This window comes from Peromyscus maniculatus, chromosome 13 (genome assembly GCF_049852395.1).
Source record: "Peromyscus maniculatus bairdii isolate BWxNUB_F1_BW_parent chromosome 13, HU_Pman_BW_mat_3.1, whole genome shotgun sequence".
NCBI classification, from domain to species: Eukaryota; Metazoa; Chordata; class Mammalia; order Rodentia; family Cricetidae; genus Peromyscus; species Peromyscus maniculatus.
Window position 1 is genome coordinate 9,527,697 of NC_134864.1, and position 6,777 is coordinate 9,534,473.

Below are 6,777 nucleotides of genomic sequence, written 5' to 3' on the forward strand. Positions count from 1 at the left end.
TGGGGCACCAGGCTGAGGAGGCACCAGGCTGAGGCACCAGGCTGGGGCACTGTTTATACCCAACTGTGTAAAGAAGAGCTGTGTGGGGAAGGGACGGTGCCCCAGACAAGGCCTTGCTTGCTCTGTCACAGAGAGAGGGAGTTTGCCAGTATCCCAAGTCACAGGAAACCTAAACACAGAGATTGCCCCAGCTGAAGTCAGAACCAAATGAGCAAGTCCTGGCTTTTTTTTTTTTTTTTTTTAAATAAGGGAGGAGCCTTTTGGAGCGTGCCTAAGCACAGCCTTCACAGAGGGGACCTTCCCACAGAGATGTAGGATTGATGGGGAGATTGCCAGCACCAGGAGAAGGCAAAGGAAGAAGCTGTTTTGCCCGCTGGTCACTGAACATTATTAGGACCCACTGCATGGTGATGAAGGTGGAGAAGAGCTGGCCACAGGAGCTTGGAAATGTAATCACAGAGACTCTCTGGAAGGAGGTGTGACCTTTTCTCCTTCTAGGAACTGAGACACAGAAATCCCCCCCCCCCCGACACAAGTTGTGAGCACTTAGTCTGTGGAACAACAGAATCCCAGCAGTGCTGCAGCCGGTGAGGGGAGGGGACGTGGGGGGGGGGGCCCGGTGTCTCTGTATGATACCTGTATAATGTGACCAGAGGCCAATCTCAACTTCCAAACTGGACTACTGCCTCTACCTGGCCTCACTGCAGTCAACACAACAGGAGAAGTGATTCGGGCTAGTGGATGTTACTTATAGGCCTGTGAGGGGACCCTTACTCAGAGGGCAGGCTTTGTCTATGAAAGGGACTTAAGGCTCTTTGAGGTCTAGCTGTTCCTGGGCATCTCCGCTATCTATCCACACCTCCCCCAGTCTAGCCTGTGTGTACATTCTCACTCCAGAGAATCTGCACTGCTGTTCCCTCGGGCCCACAGCACTCTCCTCAGACACCCGGATAACATCATCACTTTCTCCCCACGGGGGGGGGGGGGGGGGGGGGGGAGTATCAGCATGATGTTTCCATTCTCCTCTAGGAGCAAGGTGTATGAGTGTGAGAGTTCTGAGTGCTTCCTGCTGGACTCCTGGGGCATTACACATACTATGCAAGGCACACTGCCCGGGACTCTGCCCCACAGAGCACTGTGCATCTGCCAGGTCTCTGCACCACGGAGCACTATGCACCCACTGGGAGAAGTAGGCTAGCGCAGCCCAGGGCTGGGTACCAGAGTTCTGCGCCCACACTATGAAAGTGCTGTAGGAGTCCGGGACCACCTGGGTAATCACACTAAAAGCACAGGGCCACACATGCAGGCCCTGCTGCCCAGTGACCCCTAGGGCAGCCTTCGCACACACTAGAGCACAGGTGCTATCCTGCTCTCCCAGGGCTCACCCCGAACACAGTGACCAACAGGGAACCAGAACACACCGGATATGAACATTTTCTGGGGGGCCATAAAGGAGCAGTAGGTCAGCGCATGCGAGTGGGGGCTGGGAGAGAGGTGCCGGATGTCGGAGGGGCACAGCACGCATGATGACGACTTGTCACGTGCGCTCCTGGGTTCAGGGTGGGCACACAGTGCCCCTGAAGCCACGGGATTTGTTCTCTCTTGACCCCTAACACTAGACCACATCCATCTCCTCCCCCAGGCCTCCCCTCGGATGAGCGGCCCATCTTTTTTGCCTTAGGTTATGAAGGTGGCGGGGCAGCAGCCGCAGCAGGGCAGCGGGACAAGCAGTCCAAGAGGGCCAAGTCTTCTGCTGTGCCCCACTCTTCTCGGCTAGGTGATCTGGACAAGCTCCTTAGTCTCTGTGCCATGTTTCCCACCTTTATGACGGGAATAAAAAGTCCCGCGGCCCCCACCCCCCTCCACCCCCCCACCCCACCCCCCCCACCCCGGTACTGGCACTTGGGAGGATTAAATGGGTTGATATATATCTGGAATGTGATAAATGACCGACGAATACCAGCTTTCCACCTTGAGGCCAAATCCCAACAGGAAAATAGACAGCCAGGTCACCCGGTAACTGGGGTAGGGTGAGGGGGTTCACTGTGGAGCCAGCTGGTAGCACCTCTGGCTTACACACAAAGGACTAAGACCCCCCATTCCACCCAACCCCACCCCTGGTGCGCCCTGGGTGCTCTGTGTTGGGCTCAGTTCCTGGGACTCCTCGTCTGTGCCTGGCAGTTCCAATTCCTGGGGTAGGGGAGGTCTATGTGAACAGGGTCACGATTGCCACCAGGTTACCGTAGAGAGGAAGATAAACTTTTACGAAAAGAAGGCCAGGCAAGAATGGCAGAAATGTAAGGCAACAGACTAAGCTAAGTCTTCCAAAACTTCATTATTCCAGAAAATGCACTGCTCAGCATGAAAGGCTCTGATAGACTGACATCAATTTGCCAAGTTGGCAGAACCAGCTGCTGGTCCAAGCAGACTTTGCCTCCTGGTCAAGCACTCTGTCCTAGCCCTGCTGGGTGGGCAGGAGCCCCTGGGAAAGAGAGTCCAAGTCTCGGGGAGGGTTGTGGAGGGAGAAGGAGAACTTGGCCGAGACCCTCTTGGCCTGAGCCCACACCCTCCCATATCCACCCAGTAGCCTCGCCCACGGACAGCAGTCAGCCTGAGAGCGGGCGGGAGTTAAGCTGCGTCTGTTGACCGGGTCACTCGGCCATGGTCACTCTCCTCAGCCAGACAGAGGCACATTAGGAAAGGGCAGTGTCATGAGTCTGGGGTGGGAGCGGGTACCCCAGGCCAGCTGCTGGGACTTCACAGTACTACAGCTCGCCACACTTTCCATAATAAATAGTTAGAAACAACAAACAAGCGCGACAGAACGCAGCCTAGAAGCAAAGCCCGGACAAAGGGCCAGCCTCCAGGAACTTAACACATCCATCTCACTGCCCCCTACTTAAGGGGAAAATAAATACATTTTCTGAGGGAAATGAAAACCAGTAAAGAACCTACTTCCTTGTTAGCACAGACACATACATCATAAGGCCCCAGCTTGGTATGTGTCCCTGACCTGAACACGCCCCTCTGACCAGCCTGCAAGAACAGCTTGAGCCTGGCTAATCACAGCCGAGCAAACTCTGTTTTCCAACTTTATGTAACAGGGACCTGACAGCCTGGACCTGAGAGTCTGCAAGCTTCATGGTATTTTACAACCTCAAGTATTATAACATGTTTTCTACTTCCTGGTAGAAGCCAATTCCCTGGGGCCTGCCTGCTGTAATCCGGAGAAAATGTTTGTCCTGTTAAATAAACAGCCACACTCTCCATGGTGACGGTTGGGTAACGGAGGAAAATGTGGCCAGGGCTGTCCAAATAAGGAGGGGAAGGAGGCGGCCAGGGCGCTGCCTCCCTAGGACTCCCCCACATGCTTTTTGGTCCTTACCTATGTTGAGGCACCAAGCTGTAGAACAATAATGGACCAAGAGGGCAGCTCCTGGTGGTGGCTGAGGTAGGAGGAGCTGATGGAACGCTTGTGGGGTCTCGGGAGCCCAGCCTTTGCCCTTGGGGACTTACACTGATCCTATTTGACCAGGTGCTGTATGAGCAGACCCCGTCTTTTCACAAAGCCAAGATAATTATGTGGGACTGGGAGACAGCTGAGTGGGTCAAGACACTGGCTGCGGAGACTGAGGACCTGAGTTCGATCCCCGTCACCGACTCCTTCAAGTTGTCCTCTGACCTCCACAGGCACACAATACACAAACACACAACAATCTCATTTTGAAAGAAGTCAGTTGTGTGGCCTCTCTCCCTGCTTCTGTCTTGCTCTAGACTCTAGAGTTGCCTACAGTGACCGGCTTTGTTGATTACACTTCACATGAGGGCCAGATCCCCAGAGCTTGGGAACCGCGGCTTGGGAACAGGCCAGCAGAGGCTCTCCACTTGCTTGTTCTCCAGGAGTCTGCGGGTAGGCAGCTTCCCGCAAGGGTTAGATGAAGAGGGGCTCCACAGAGCTGGGGGCTATTGTGTTTCTAGTCACCTAATGCAGTCATTTGCAAAGGCAACACCCATATCCACTGTGGCTCTTTCCTCTGCCTCTACACTCCAGGCCCATCATGGACTTCCCAGCGCTGCAGCTGAGGGTCCACTGAGATCGGGTGAAATGATACCATTGTAATAGGCCCCCACACCTCCCAGGGTTTTCTAGAAGGTTCGGTGTTTGAGAGAAGCCATATAATAACAGGAACCTTTCCTACTTCCTTGAAGCACAGCAGATATGTCTCACACAGTGACGCTAAGTGACACCAGGCAGAGCTTCAGAAACTTATCTCTTGGACAGGTGCCCGAGAAAACAGTCCACAGATACAGAACTCCAAACCCTTGAACTGAATCAGATTTCAGAGACTGCCTCAGGGTAACTGAGGCCCAGGGTAAGCCAAGGTACCCAGTAGCTGCCAGCTGGCTGATGCAGGGCTCTCCCACTGCTGAGCACTCCAGCCTCCTCAGAAAAGATGAGCTCTGTACCAGTAAATCACACCAAGATGCCAGTGACAGATAACTGCAACCACCCACAGTGCCATTCCATGCTGGCACACTGTGCAGCTACCGCTAAAATAAAGGAGTCTCTGGTTTTATTAGATTCCAACAACTCGCAAAAAGTGATTTAAGAACCCGATTTATAATTCAAGACTTCAGGCAGACTCTGCTTCCATTATCAGCCAAATCCGACCTAAGCCCTATAGAGTAAGGCAGAGTGGACACATCCTCTTCAGGCTTGCACCTCTGGTAAGCATGTGGACCAAGGAGGAGAAAGAGATCTCAGACAGCCAGGCCTGGTTTTACAGTGGTACAGCTTGCCAGCCTGCGTCTGTGCCTCTTCGAGCTAGGGGTTACCCTGGACGATTTCCAGGGAGCCTTCTGGCTCCCTTGTTCTGTATGAATCACCTTTCCAAACTGGTTCCTTGTGTGTACGTTACAGAAACCCTGGCAACCAGGGTTCTTGCAGGGGAAGCAGGCCACCGCCCACCTCTTGGTCCATGTCTGTGCTTGGCAGCCAAGGTATGTCCCAAAGGATGACGTGACTGCTTCAACTCAGAGTGGACACCCCCCCCCCCACACACACACACCCAGTCCATCTGGAAACAGGGATACTGGCAAGGATGCCACAGAGGACAAAATGGGTGGACAAGGTGGTCTCCCTGACCTCGGGGCCCCCCAGGCATGGCTTGGTACTGGGGGCTTTCTCCTCTCTGCTTAACCCCTCCCCCACCTCGGGGAAGCGGGGGGGGGGGGGTCAGCGCCTATCAGTGGTCCTTCCCCAGGGCCAGACTTGACTCTCGGACACATAACAGGAAGCCGGCTTCTCAAGAGACCCTCTGTGTCCTAGGGACAGTTTGCACTGACCCTGGCCCCCTTGGACATCATCACGGGCGTGGGGGCGGGGGGCGGGAGGCGGATAAGGAAAATCATTTAAAGAAACGCAGTCTGGTGTGGTGATCACTCAACGGCTCTGCGCCCTCCGACAAGATGCCTAACTAACCTCCCCGACCTCTGTGCCTAGACCTGCGAAACGGGGGCAGCCCTGTGCGCCTGGGAGAGGGTCAGCGCGCGGTCCCGCCCGCATTCTGCCGAGTTGCACCCATTCTCACGGTCGGCTACTTCTGGCGCAGGACCCCAGCTTCAAGCTGTCCCAGCCGCCAGTTACGTAAGCCGCCCGCGGTCGTCCCGGTTCGCGCCACCGCCCGGCGCCGCGCCACTCACCGCTCCGCCGCGTCCGCCCGCGCGTCCGTCCCTCTCTCGGCCCGTCCCTCGGTGCGCCCGGCCTGCGCCGCAGCCGCCCGGAGCCGCTAGTCCTTGTCGCGCTGCCGCCGCCGCCGCCGCCGCCGCCCGGTCGCCCTCCGCTGTCACATAGTGGAAAACGTGACCGCGCGCGCTGCGCCCGCCCCTGCGCGCACCATTGGTCGCGGCGCCGCCTCATCTGCATACTGGCGGGGCGGAACCTGAGGGCGCCGCGCGTCGATTGGTTGAGACGCCCGTCGCTCTCTTTACATAAGACGCACATGGAACTCCATGTTCGCCGCCCCGGTTCCTCAATGAAGACGCGGAGTGCTCGTGCGCCCCCCGCGTCCTGGCGAGTGGGCTCGTCCACTTCCGGCCCGCGGGCCTTCCATTCACCTGGCACGGCTGCTGCAGGCTCGTGCAGAGCGGAGTGGCGCGTACCACTGCGGCGCGGGGGGGAACGATGCCTGGCAGCTACGCAATTCGTGCCCCGCGGAGTCCCCGGGCCGCGGGCGTACCACCTGCGGCTACACGACCGGCCTGGGCGACCCGCAGGACCGAGAAAACTCTCTGCTGGCACCCTTCGCTCACCCAGCCCAGTTCATTCATTTCTTTTCTCATTCATTCATGGCGAGGCGCCCGAAGACAGACAGGGCAGCCCCTCTGGATCTCTTGCTGCAACCCACCCAGGTCATCATCCTGTGCCCCAGGCTGACGGTCATCCCAGATGGACCAGAGCACACCGCTTCCACGCAGCCTTTCTTGTTTTTGAAACCGTGTGTTGCAAGTGTTGATTCAGGAAATAAGGTCATGAGTACTGTGCAGAGATACAAAAGAAAGAAGTGATTCCTCCCTGCCCTCAATCTCGTAGAGAGAAAAGACCGACGACGTTCTAAAGGGGAACTTAACCAAATGAGATGGTGTAGTTGATTAACCTTACAGGGTCTATGGAGGCGCGGCACTTGAGGATGGGTAAATGGGGTATGCATCTGGAAAAGCAGGGCATTTCCTAGGTGGAAGCTGCAGACACTCGCTAGTCAGGGTAAAGAACTCCCC

General features: G+C 56.2%; 1 protein-coding gene across 1 annotated transcript in view; it reads right to left on the minus strand.

Moving 5' to 3' along the window:
• Positions 1 to 5,841, minus strand: part of Per2 (period circadian regulator 2) — a 43,722-nt gene extending 37,881 nt beyond the window's left edge. Inside the window, exon 1 of the mRNA XM_076549594.1 lies at positions 5,704 to 5,841. The gene's annotated coding sequence lies outside the window, so the exon portion shown is untranslated. The remainder of the gene's footprint in view (positions 1 to 5,703) is intronic.
• Between the last annotated feature and the right edge of the window lie 936 nt (positions 5,842 to 6,777).